Source organism: Mustelus asterias, unplaced genomic scaffold (genome assembly GCF_964213995.1).
Source record: "Mustelus asterias unplaced genomic scaffold, sMusAst1.hap1.1 HAP1_SCAFFOLD_2590, whole genome shotgun sequence".
In the NCBI taxonomy this organism is placed as follows: Eukaryota; Metazoa; Chordata; class Chondrichthyes; order Carcharhiniformes; family Triakidae; genus Mustelus; species Mustelus asterias.
In genome coordinates this window covers 1-13,537 of record NW_027592535.1, presented here as the reverse complement: position 1 = coordinate 13,537, position 13,537 = coordinate 1, and the positions used below count along the sequence as shown (strand labels likewise).

General features: G+C 41.9%; 1 long non-coding RNA gene across 1 annotated transcript in view; it reads right to left on the bottom strand.

Annotated features, from left to right (window-relative positions):
* Nucleotides 1-13,024, bottom strand: part of LOC144489835 (uncharacterized) — a 47,478-nt gene extending 34,454 nt beyond the window's left edge. Inside the window, exon 1 of the long non-coding RNA XR_013497076.1 lies at nt 12,245-13,024. This is a non-coding gene — a long non-coding RNA (uncharacterized LOC144489835). The remainder of the gene's footprint in view (nt 1-12,244) is intronic.
* Nucleotides 13,025-13,537: the final 513 nt, after the last annotated feature.

Here is a 13,537-nt window from a genome sequence, read left to right as displayed (position 1 = left end):
CCCTGTGTATATTATAGAGAATAGCAGTCCCTGTGTATATTATAGAGAATAGCAGCCCCTGTGTATATTATAGAGAATAGCAGTCCCTGTGTATATTATAGAGAATAGCAGTCGCTGTGTATATTATAGAGAATAGCAGTGGCTGTGTATATTACAGAGAATAGCAGCCCGTGTATATAATAGAGAATAGCAGTCCCTGTGTAAATTATAGAGAATAGCAGTCGCTGTGTATATTATAGCGAATAGCAGTCCCTGTGTATATTATAGAGAATAGCAGTCCCTGTGTATATTAAAGAGAATAGCAGTCCCTATGTATATTACAGAGAATAGCAGTCCCTGAGTATATTATAGAGAATAGCAGTCCCTGTGTATATTATAGAGAATAGCAGTCCCTGTGTATATTATAGAGAATAGCAGTCCCTGTGTATATTATAGAGAATAGCAGCCCCTGTGTATATTATAGAGAATAACAGCCCCTGTGTATATTATAGAGAATAGCAGTCCCTGTGTCTATTATAGAGAATAGCAGCCCCTGTGTATATTATAGAGAATAGCAGCCCCTGTCTATATTATAGAGAATAGCAGTCCCTGTGTATATTATAGAGAATAGCAGCCCCTGTGTATATTACAGAGAATAGCAGCCCCTGTGTATATTATAGAGAATAGCAGCCCCTGTGTATATTATAGAGAATAGCAGTCCCTGTGTATATTATGGAGAATAGCAGTCCCTGTGTATATTATAGAGAATAGCAGTCCCTGTGTATATTACAGAGAATAGCAGTCCCTGAGTATATTATAGAGAATAGCAGTCCCTGTGTATATTATAGAGAATAGCAGCCCCTGTGTATATTATAGAGAATAGCAGTCCCTGTGTATGTTGTAGAGAATAGCAGTCCCTGTGGATATTGTAGAGAATAGCAGCCTCTGTGTATATTATAGAGAATAGCAGTCCCTGTGTATATTATAGAGAATAGAAGCCCCTGTGTATATTATAGAGAATAGCAGTCCCTGTGTATATTATAGAGAATAGCAGTCCCTGTGTATATTATAGAGAATAGCAGCCCCTGTGTATATTATAGAGAATAGCAGCCCCTGTGTATATTATAGAGAATAGCAGCCCCTGTGTATATTACAGAGAATAGCAGCCCCTGTGTATATTATAGAGAATAGCAGCCCCTGTGTATATTATAGAGAATAGCAGCCCCTGTGTATATTACAGAGAATAGCAGCCCCTGTGTATATTACAGAGAATAGCAGCCCCTGTGTATATTATAGAGAATAGCAGCCCCTGTGTATATTATAGACAATAGCAGCCCCTGTGTATATTATAGAGAATAGCAGCCCCTGTGTATATTACAGAGAATAGCAGCCCCTGTGTATATTATAGAGAATAGCAGTCCCTGTGTATATTATAGAGAATTGCAGTCCCTGTGTATATTATAGAGAATAGCAGTCCCTGTGTATATTATAGAGAATCGCAGTCCCTGTGTATATTATAGAGAATAGCAGCCCCTGTGTATATTATAGAGAATAGCAGCCCCTGTGTATATTATAGAGAATAGCAGCCCGTGTGTATATTATAGAGAATAGCAGACCCTGTGTATATTACAGACAATAGCAGCCCCTGTGTATATTATAGAGAATAGCAGCCCCTGTGTATATTATAGAGAATAGCAGTCCCTGTGTATATTATAGAGAATAGCAGCCCCCGTGTATATTATAGAGAATAGCAGCAGTCCCTGTGTACATTATAGAGAATAGCAGTCCCTGTGTATATTATAGAGAATAGCAGCCCGTGTATATTATAGAGAATAGCAGACCCTGTGTATATTACAGACAATAGCAGCCCCTGTGTATATTATAGAGAATAGCAGCAGTCCCTGTGTATATTATAGAGAATAGCAGCCCCTGTGTATATTATAGAGAATAGCAGCCCCTGTGTATATTATAGAGAATAGCAGTCCCTGTGTATATTATAGAGAATAGCAGTCCCTGTGTATATTATAGAGAATAGCAGCCCCCGTGTATATTATAGAGAATAGCAGCCCCCGTGTATATTATAGAGAATATCAGTCGCTGTGTATATTATAGAGAATAGCAGCCCCTGTGTATATTATAGAGAATAGCAGCCCCCGTGTATATTATAGAGAATATCAGTCGCTGTGTATATTATAGAGAATAGCAGTCCCTGTGTATATTATAGAGAATAGCAGTCCCTGTGTATATTATAGAGAATAGCAGCCCCTGTGTATATTATAGAGAATAGCAGCCCCTGTGTATATTATAGAGAATAGCAGTCCCTGTGTATATTATAGAGAATAGCAGCCCCTGTGTATATTATAGAGAATAGCAGTCCCTGTGTATATTATAGAGAATAGCAGCCCCTGTGTATATTATAGAGAATAGCAGCCCCTGTGTATATTATAGAGAATAGCAGTCCCTGTGTATATTATAGAGAATAGCAGCCCCTGTGTATATTATAGAGAATAGCAGTCCCTGTGTATATTATAGAGAATAGCAGTCGCTGTGTATATTATAGAGAATAGCAGTGGCTTTGTATATTACAGAGAATAGCAGCCCGTGTATATAATAGAGAATAGCAGTCCCTGTGTAAATTATAGAGAATAGCAGTCGCTGTGTATATTATAGCGAATAGCAGTCCCTGTGTATATTATAGAGAATAGCAGTCCCTGTGTATATTAAAGAGAATAGCAGTCCCTATGTATATTACAGAGAATAGCAGTCCCTGAGTATATTATAGAGAATAGCAGTCCCTGTGTATATTATAGAGAATAGCAGTCCCTGTGTATATTATAGAGAATAGCAGTCCCTGTGTATATTATAGAGAATAGCAGTACCTGTGTATATTATAGAGAATAGCAGCCCCTGTGTATATTATAGAGAATAACAGCCCCTGTGTATATTATAGAGAATAGCAGTCCCTGTGTATATTATAGAGAATAGCAGCCCCTGTGTATATTATAGAGAATAGCAGCCCCTGTGTATATTATAGAGAATAGCAGTCCCTGTGTATATTATAGAGAATAGCAGCCCCTGTGTATATTATAGAGAATAGCAGTCCCTGTGTATGTTGTAGAGAATAGCAGTCCCTGTGGATATTGTAGAGAATAGCAGCCTCTGTGTATATTATAGAGAATAGCAGTCCCTGTGTATATTATAGAGAATAGAAGCCCCTGTGTATATTATAGAGAATAGCAGTCCCTGTGTATATTATAGAGAATAGCAGTCCCTGTGTATATTATAGAGAATAGCAGCCCCTGTGTATATTATAGAGAATAGCAGCCCCTGTGTATATTATAGAGAATAGCAGCCCCTGTGTATATTACAGAGAATAGCAGCCCCTGTGTATATTATAGAGAATAGCAGCCCCTGTGTATATTATAGAGAATAGCAGCCCCTGTGTATATTACAGAGAATAGCAGCCCCTGTGTATATTACAGAGAATAGCAGCCCCTGTGTATATTATAGAGAATAGCAGTCCCTGTGTATATTATAGAGAATAGCAGCCCCTGTGTATATTATAGAGAATAGCAGCCCCTGTGTATATTATAGAGAATAGCAGCCCCTGTGTATATTACAGAGAATAGCAGCCCCTGTGTATATTATAGAGAATAGCAGTCCCTGTGTATATTATAGAGAATAGCAGTCCCTGTGTATATTATAGAGAATAGCAGTCCCTGTGTATATTATAGAGAATCGCAGTCCCTGTGTATATTATAGAGAATAGCAGCCCCTGTGTATATTATAGAGAATAGCAGTCCCTGTGTATATTATAGAGAATAGCAGTCCCTGTGTATATTATAGAGAATAGCAGTCCCTGTGTATATTATAGAGAATAGCAGTCCCTGTGTATATTATAGAGAATAGCAGCCCCTGTGTATATTATAGAGAATAGCAGCCCCTGTGTATCTTATACAGAATAGCAGCCCCTGTGTATATTATAGAGAATAGCAGTCCCTGTGTATATTATAGAGAATAGCAGCCCCTGTGTATATTATACAGAATAGCAGCCCCTGTGTATATTGTAGAGAATAGCAGTCCCTGTGTATATTATAGAGAATAACAGCCCGTGTGTATATTATAGAGAATAGCAGTCCCTGTGTATATTATAGAGAATAGCAGTCCCTGTGTATATTATAGAGAATAGCAGTCCCTGTGTACATTATAAAGAATAGCCGTCCCTGTGTACATTATAGAGAATAGCAGTCCCTGTGTATATTATAGAGAATAGCAGCCCCTGTGGATATTATAGAGAATAGCAGTCACTGTGTATATTATAGAGAATAGCAGCCCCTGTGTATATTATAGAGAATAGCAGCCCCTGTGTATATTATAGAGAATAGCAGCCCCTGTGTATATTATAGAGAATAGCAGTCCCTGTGTATATTATAGAGAATAGCAGCCCCTGTGTATATTATAGAGAATAGCAGCCCCTGTGTATATTATAGAGAATAGCAGCCCCTGTGTATATTATAGAGAATAGCAGCCCCTGTGTATATTATAGAGAATAGCAGCCCCTGTGTATATTATAGAGAATAGCAGCCCCTGTGTATATTATAGAGAATAGCAGCCCCTGTGTATATTATAGAGAATAGCAGCCCCTGTGTATATTATAGAGAATAGCAGTCCCTGTGTATATTATAGAGAATAGCAGTCCCTGTGTATATTATAGAGAATAGCAGCCCCTGTGTATATTATAGAGAATAGCAGTCCCTGTGTATATTATAGAGAATAGCAGCCCCTGTGTATATTATATAGAATAGCAGTCCTTGTGTATATTATAGAGAGTAGCAGTCCCTGTGTACATTATAGAGAATAGCAGTCCCTGTGTATATTATAGAGAATAGCAGTCCCCGTGTACATTATAGAGAATAGCAGTCCCTGTGTATATTATAGAGAATAGCAGTCCTTGTGTATATTATAGAGAATAGCAGTCCCTGTGTATATTATAGAGAATAGCAGTCCTTGTGTATATTATAGAGAATAGCAGTCCCTGTGTATATTATAGAGAATAGCAGCCCCTGTGTATATTATAGAGAATAGCAGCCCCTGTGTATATTATAGAGAATAGCAGTCCCTGTGTATATTATAGAGAATAGCAGTCCCTGTGTATATTATAGAGAATAGCAGTCCCTGTGTATATTATAGAGAATAGCAGCCCCTGTGTATATTATAGAGAATAGCAGTCCCTGTGTATATTATAGAGAATAGCAGTCCCTGTGTACATTATAGAGAATAGCAGTCCCTGTGTATATTATAGAGAATAGCAGTCCTTGTGTATATTATAGAGAGTAGCAGTCCCTGTGTACATTATAGAGAATAGCAGTCCCTGTGTATATTATAGAGAATAGCAGTCCCTGTGTATATTATAGAGAATAGCAGTCCCTGTGTATATTATAGAGAATAGCAGTCCCTGTGTATATTATAGAGAATAGCAGTCCCTGTGTACATTATAGAGAATAGCAGTCCCTGTGTATATTATAGAGAATAGCAGTCCCTGTGTATATTATAGAGAATAGCAGCCCCTGTGTATATTATAGAGAATAGCAGCCCCTGTGTATATTATAGAGAATAGCAGCCCCTGTGTATATTATAGAGAATAGCAGCCCCTGTGTATATTATAGAGAATAGCAGCCCCTGTGTATATTATAGAGAATAGCAGTCCCTGTGTATATTATAGAGAATAGCAGTCCTTGTGTATATTATAGAGAGTAGCAGTCCCTGTGTACATTATAGAGAATAGCAGTCCCTGTGTATATTATAGAGAATAGCAGTCCCTGTGTACATTATAGAGAATAGCAGTCCCTGTGTATATTATAGAGAATAGCAGCCCCTGTGTATATTATAGAGAATAGCAGTCCTTGTGTATATTATAGAGAGTAGCAGTCCCTGTGTACATTATAGAGAATAGCAGTCCCTGTGTATATTATAGAGAATAGCAGCCCCTGTGTATATTATAGAGAATAGCAGTCCTTGTGTATATTATAGAGAGTAGCAGTCCCTGTGTACATTATAGAGAATAGCAGTCCCTGTGTATATTATAGAGAATAGCAGTCCCTGTGTATATTATAGAGAATAGCAGTCCCTGTGTATATTATAGAGAATAGCAGTCCCTGTGTACATTATAGAGAATAGCAGTCCCTGTGTATATTATAGAGAATAGCAGTCCCTGTGTATATTATAGAGAATAGCAGTCCCTGTGTATATTATAGAGAATAGCAGTCCCTGTGTACATTATAGAGAATAGCAGTCCCTGTGTACATTATAGAGAATAGCAGTCCCTGTGTATATTATAGAGAATAGCAGTCCCTGTGTATATTATAGAGAATAGCAGCCCCTGTGTATATTATAGAGAATAGCAGTCACTGTGTATATTATAGAGAATAGCAGTCCCTGTGTACATTATAGAGAATAGCAGTCCCTGTGTATATTATAGAGAATAGCAGCCCCTGTTTATATTATAGAGAATAGCAGTCCCTGTGTACATTATAGAGAATAGCAGTCCCTGTGTATATTATAGAGAATAGCAGTCCCTGTGTATATTATAGAGAATAGCAGTCCCTGTGTATATTATAGAGAATAGCAGTCCCTGTGTATATTATAGAGAATAGCAGTCCCTGTGTACATTATAGAGAATAGCAGTCCCTGTGTATATTATAGAGAATAGCAGCCCCTGTGTATATTATAGAGAATAGCAGCCCCTGTGTATATTATAGAGAATAGCAGTCCCTGTGTATATTATAGAGAATAGCAGCCCCTGTGTATATTATAGAGAATAGCAGTCCCTGTGTATATTATAGAGAATAGCAGCCCCTGTGTATATTATAGAGAATAGCAGCCCCTGTGTATATTATAGAGAATAGCAGCCCCTGTGTATATTATAGAGAATAGCAGCCCCTGTGTATATTATAGAGAATAGCAGTCCCTGTGTATATTATAGAGAATAGCAGCCCCTGTGTATATTATAGAGAATAGCAGCCCCTGTGTATATTCTCGAGAATAGCAGCCCCTGTGTATATTATAGAGAATAGCAGTCCCTGTGTATATTATAGAGAATAGCAGTCCCTGTGTATATTATAGAGAATAGCAGCCCCTGTGTATATTATAGAGAATAGCAGCCCCTGTGTATATTATAGAGAATAGCAGCCCCTGTGTATATTATAGAGAATAGCAGTCCCTGTGTATATTATAGAGAATAGCAGTCCCTGTGTATATTATAGAGAATAGCAGCCCCTGTGTATATTATAGAGAATAGCAGCCCCTGTGTATATTATAGAGAATAGCAGCCCGTGTGTATATTATAGAGAATAGCAGCCCCTGTGTATATTATAGAGAATAGCAGTCCCTGTGTATATTATAGAGAATAGCAGTCCCTGTGTATATTATAGAGAATAGCAGCCCCTGTGTATATTATAGAGAATAGCAGTCCCTGTGTATATTATAGAGAATAGCAGTCCCTGTGTATATTATAGAGAATAGCAGTCCCTGTGTATATTATAGAGAATAGCAGTCCCTGTGTATATTATAGACAATAGCAGTCCCTGTGTATATTATAGAGAATAGCAGCCCCTGTGTATATTATAGAGAATAGCAGCCCCTGTGTATATTATAGAGAATAGCAGTCCCTGTGTATATTATAGAGAATAGCAGTCCCTGTGTATATTATAGAGAATAGCAGTCCCTGTGTATATTATAGAGAATAGCAGTCCCTGTGTATATTATAGAGAATAGCAGTCCCTGTGTATATTATAGAGAATAGCAGTCCCTGTGTATATTATAGAGAATAGCAGTCCCTGTGTATATTATAGAGAATAGCAGTCCCTGTGTATATTATAGAGAATAGCAGCCCCTGTGTATATTATAGAGAATAGCAGTCCCTGTGTATATTATAGAGAATAGCAGCCCCTGTGTATATTATAGAGAATAGCAGTCCCTGTGTATATTATAGAGAATAGCAGTCCCTGTGTATATTATAGAGAATAGCAGCCCCTGTGTATATTATAGAGAATAGCAGTCCCTGTGTATATTATAGAGAATAGCAGTCCCTGTGTACATTATAGAGAATAGCAGTCCCTGTGTACATTATAGAGAATAGCAGTCCCTGTGTACATTATAGAGAATAGCAGTCCCTGTGTATATTATAGAGAATAGCAGCCCCTGTTTATATTATAGAGAATAGCAGTCCCTGTGTACATTATAGAGAATAGCAGTCCCTGTGTATATTATAGAGAATAGCAGTCCCTGTGTATATTATAGAGAATAGCAGTCCCTGTGTACATTATAGAGAATAGCAGTCCCTGTGTATATTATAGAGAATAGCAGCCCCTGTGTATATTATAGAGAATAGCAGTCCCTGTGTATATTATAGAGAATAGCAGCCCCTGTGTATATTATAGAGAATAGCAGCCCCTGTGTATATTATAGAGAATAGCAGTCCCTGTGTATATTATAGAGAATAGCAGCCCCTGTGTATATTATAGAGAATAGCAGCCCCTGTGTATATTATAGAGAATAGCAGTCACTGTGTATATTATAGAGAATAGCAGCCCCTGTGTATATTATAGAGAATAACAGCCCGTGTGTATATTATAGAGAATAGCAGCCCCTGTGTATATTATAGAGAATAGCAGCCCCTGTGTATATTATAGAGAATAGCAGCCCCTGTGTATATTATAGAGAATAGCAGCCCCTGTGTATATTATAGAGAATAGCAGCCCCTGTGTATATTATAGAGAATAGCAGCCCCTGTGTATATTATAGAGAATAGCAGCCCCTGTGTATATTATAGAGAATAGCAGCCCCTGTGTATATTATAGATAATAGCAGTCCCTGTGTATATTATAGAGAATAGCAGTCCCTGTGTATATTATAGAGAATAGCAGTCCCTGTGTATATTATAGAGAATAGCAGTCCCTGTGTATATTATAGAGAATAGCAGTCCCTGTGTATATTATAGAGAATAGCAGTCCCTGTGTATATTATAGAGAATAGCAGCCCCTGTGTATATTATAGAGAATAGCAGCCCCTGTGTATATTATAGAGAATAGCAGTCCCTGTGTATATTATAGAGAATAGCAGCCCCTGTGTATATTATAGAGAATAGCAGCCCCTGTGTATATTATAGAGAATAGCAGCCCCTGTGTATATTATAGAGAATAGCAGCCCCTGTGTATATTATAGAGAATAGCAGTCCCTGTGTATATTATAGAGAATAGCAGCCCCTGTGTATATTATAGAGAATAGCAGTCCCTGTGTATATTATAGAGAATAGCAGCCCCTGTGTATATTATAGAGAATAGCAGTCCCTGTGTATATTATAGAGAATAGCAGTCCCTGTGTATATTATAGAGAATAGCAGTCCCTGTGTATATTATAGAGAATAGCAGCCCCTGTGTATATTATAGAGAATAGCAGCCCCTGTGTATATTATAGAGAATAGCAGTCCCTGTGTATATTATAGAGAATAGCAGCCCCTGTGTATATTATAGAGAATAGCAGCCCCTGTGTATATTATAGAGAATAGCAGTCCCTGTGTATATTATAGAGAATAGCAGCCCCTGTGTATATTATAGAGAATAGCAGTCCCTGTGTATATTATAGAGAATAGCAGCCCCTGTGTATATTATAGAGAATAGCAGTCCCTGTGTATATTATAGAGAATAGCAGCCCCTGTGTATATTATAGAGAATAGCAGTCCCTGTGTATATTATAGAGAATAGCAGTCCCTGTGTATATTATAGAGAATAGCAGCCCCTGTGTATATTATAGAGAATAGCAGCCCCTGTGTATATTATAGAGAATAGCAGCCCCTGTGTATATTATAGAGAATAGCAGTCCCTGTGTATATTATAGAGAATAGCAGTCCCTGTGTATATTATAGAGAATAGCAGCCCCTGTGTATATTATAGAGAATAGCAGCCCCTGTGTATATTATAGAGAATAGCAGCCCGTGTGTATATTATAGAGAATAGCAGCCCCTGTGTATATTATAGAGAATAGCAGTCCCTGTGTATATTATAGAGAATAGCAGTCCCTGTGTATATTATAGAGAATAGCAGCCCCTGTGTATATTATAGAGAATAGCAGTCCCTGTGTATATTATAGAGAATAGCAGCCCCTGTGTATATTATAGAGAATAGCAGTCCCTGTGTATATTATAGAGAATAGCAGTCCCTGTGTATATTATAGAGAATAGCAGTCCCTGTGTATATTATAGAGAATAGCAGTCCCTGTGTATATTATAGAGAATAGCAGTCCCTGTGTATATTATAGAGAATAGCAGCCCCTGTGTATATTATAGAGAATAGCAGCCCCTGTGTATATTATAGAGAATAGCAGTCCCTGTGTATATTATAGAGAATAGCAGTCCCTGTGTATATTATAGAGAATAGCAGTCCCTGTGTATATTATAGAGAATAGCAGTCCCTGTGTATATTATAGAGAATAGCAGTCCCTGTGTATATTATAGAGAATAGCAGTCCCTGTGTATATTATAGAGAATAGCAGTCCCTGTGTATATTATAGAGAATAGCAGTCCCTGTGTATATTATAGAGAATAGCAGCCCCTGTGTATATTATAGAGAATAGCAGTCCCTGTGTATATTATAGAGAATAGCAGCCCCTGTGTATATTATAGAGAATAGCAGTCCCTGTGTATATTATAGAGAATAGCAGTCCCTGTGTATATTATAGAGAATAGCAGCCCCTGTGTATATTATAGAGAATAGCAGTCCCTGTGTATATTATAGAGAATAGCAGTCCCTGTGTATATTATAGAGAATAGCAGTCCCTGTGTATATTATAGAGAATAGCAGTCCCTGTGTATATTATAGAGAATAGCAGTCCCTGTGTATATTATAGAGAATAGCAGTCCCTGTGTATATTATAGAGAATAGCAGCCCCTGTGTATATTATAGAGAATAGCAGTCCCTGTGTATATTATAGAGAATAGCAGTCCCTGTGTATATTATAGAGAATAGCAGTCCCTGTGTATATTATAGAGAATAGCAGTCCCTGTGTATATTATAGAGAATAGCAGTCCCTGTGTATATTATAGAGAATAGCAGTCCCTGTGTATATTATAGAGAATAGCAGTCCCTGTGTATATTATAGAGAATAGCAGTCCCTGTGTATATTATAGAGAATAGCAGCCCCTGTGTATATTATAGAGAATAGCAGTCCCTGTGTATATTATAGAGAATAGCAGCCCCTGTGTATATTATAGAGAATAGCAGCCCCTGTGTATATTATAGAGAATAGCAGTCCCTGTGTATATTATAGAGTGGAGATGCCGGCGTTGGACTGGGGTAAACACAGTAAGAAGTTTAACAACACCAGGTTAAAGTCCAACAGGTTTATTTGGTAGCAAAAGCCACACAAGCTTTCGAGGCTCTGAGCCCCTTCTTCAGGTGAAGAAGGGGCTCAGAGCCTCGAAAGCTTGTGTGGCTTTTGCTACCAAATAAACCTGTTGGACTTTAACCTGGTGTTGTTAAACTTCTTACTATATTATCGAGAATAGCAGTCCCTGTGTACATTATAGAGAATAGCAGTCCCTGTGTATGTTATAGACAGGAGCATAGAATCACTACAGTGCAGAAGGAGGCCATTCTTCCCATCGAATCTGCACCAACCACTATCCCACCCAGGGTCGAGCCCCACAACCCCATGCATTTACCCTGGCGAGTCCCCCTGACATTCTGGGATAATTTAGCAGGGCCAATCCACCCTAACCTTCATGTCTTTTCGAGTGTGGGAGGAAACCGGAGCACCCGGAGGAAACCCACGCAGCCACGTGGAGAAGGTGCAGACTCCACACAGACAGTGACCCGAGGGCGGGAATCGAACCCGGGTCCCTGGCACTGTGAGACAGCAGTGCTAACCCACTGTGTCACCGTGCTGCCCCGGGTCCCTGGCACTGTGAGACAGCAGTGTGAACCCACTGTGTCACCGTGCTGCCCCGGGTCCCTGGCGCTGTGAGGCAGCAGTGCTAACCCACTGTGTCACCGTGCTGCCCCGGGTCCCTGGCACTGTGAGACAGCAGTGTGAACCCACTGTGTCACCGTGCTGCCCCGGGTCCCTGGCACTGTGAGGGAGCAGTGTGAACCCACTGTGTCACCGTGCTGCCCCGGGTCCCTGGCTCTGTGAGGCAGCAGTGTTGACCCCACCGCGCCGCCCCTCATGTGCGTGTTGCAGAGGTGTACAACAGCGTTAATCTGCGACGTACCAGGTTCGGTGCGGACGGCGTGTCGATGTCTGCTTGGCACGGCGCCGACCCCGTCTCCTGGGTCTCCAGCGACGACGCCTGGGGGGGCCCCCTCCCGCCTCCAGGGGGCCCTTGACATCCTCCGGGGAGGCGGGGGCGGGCTGCGGGGAGGGGCTGGCCTCCCGGGGCCGACCCCCGGCTCCGGCCAGCTGCCGCACTTCCAGCTGCAGCTCCTGCAGGATCTTCTGGTTGGCCCGCGCGATGCCCAGCGCCTCCTCCGCCGCCGTGGATGCCGTCTGCAGCCGCTGGTAGATCAGGTGGAGCAGCTGGTCCGTCCCGCTGACGGCCACCCCCTCGCCCCCCAGCGCCACGGTGACGGGGGGCTGCCGCTCCCCGCGGGAGGGGGGGGCCCCATCGCCCTCCCCCTCCGCCGCAGCCGGGGGCGTGAAGAGGATGGTGGCGCTAAAGGACATATTGCCAAGGTGGGGGGGAGCGGGATGGAGAGGGGGGGGGGGGGAGGAGGAGGAGGAGGAGGAGGGAGTTAGGGAGTGGTCATCGGGGAGGTGGCATCAGGCCGGTGCTCTCTCGCCCGGCTGGTCCGCAGCCAGACACCATCCGGCTTTTCCCCAGGGCTTGGGGGAACCCCTCGCGTTTCCCGCTCGCCGGCTGGCTCTCCGAGTCGCCACGATTCACTCGCTCCTGCCTCGGTGGGGTGTGGGGGGAGCGGGGCGGGGGTGCCAGCACCCCTCTCCTTGTCTCTCCTTGTCTCTCACACACACACGTGCACACACAGGACGCTGGATCTGCAAGAGTCGGGAAGAAGATATCACTGATCAGACCTCTTTCGAGCCAGTCCCACATTCTCCCCCACTCCCCCCGTGGGAGCGAACCCCACAGTCCACCCCACTCCCCACAGGAGTAGGATGGCAGGTCTGTCATACGAGGAGAGACTAGGTCGGTGAGGATTATATTCACTGGAGTTTAGAAGAGTGAGAGGGGATCTCATAGAAACCTATAAAATTCGAACAGGGTTAGACAGGGTAGATTCAGAAAGAATGTTCCCGATGGTGGGGGGGAGGGGAGGGGAGGGGAGGGGAGTGGGGGGAGGGGAGTGGGGGAGAGGGGAGGGGAGTGGGGGGGGAGGGGAGGGGAGTGGGGGGGGAGGGGAGGGGAGTGGGGGGGGAGGGGAGGGGAGTGGGGGGGGAGGGGAGGGGAGTGGGGGGGGAGGGGGAGGGGAGTGGGGGGGGAGGGGAGGGGAGTGGGGGGGGAGGGGAGGGGAGTGGGGGGGGGAGGGGAGGGGAGTGGGGGGGGAGG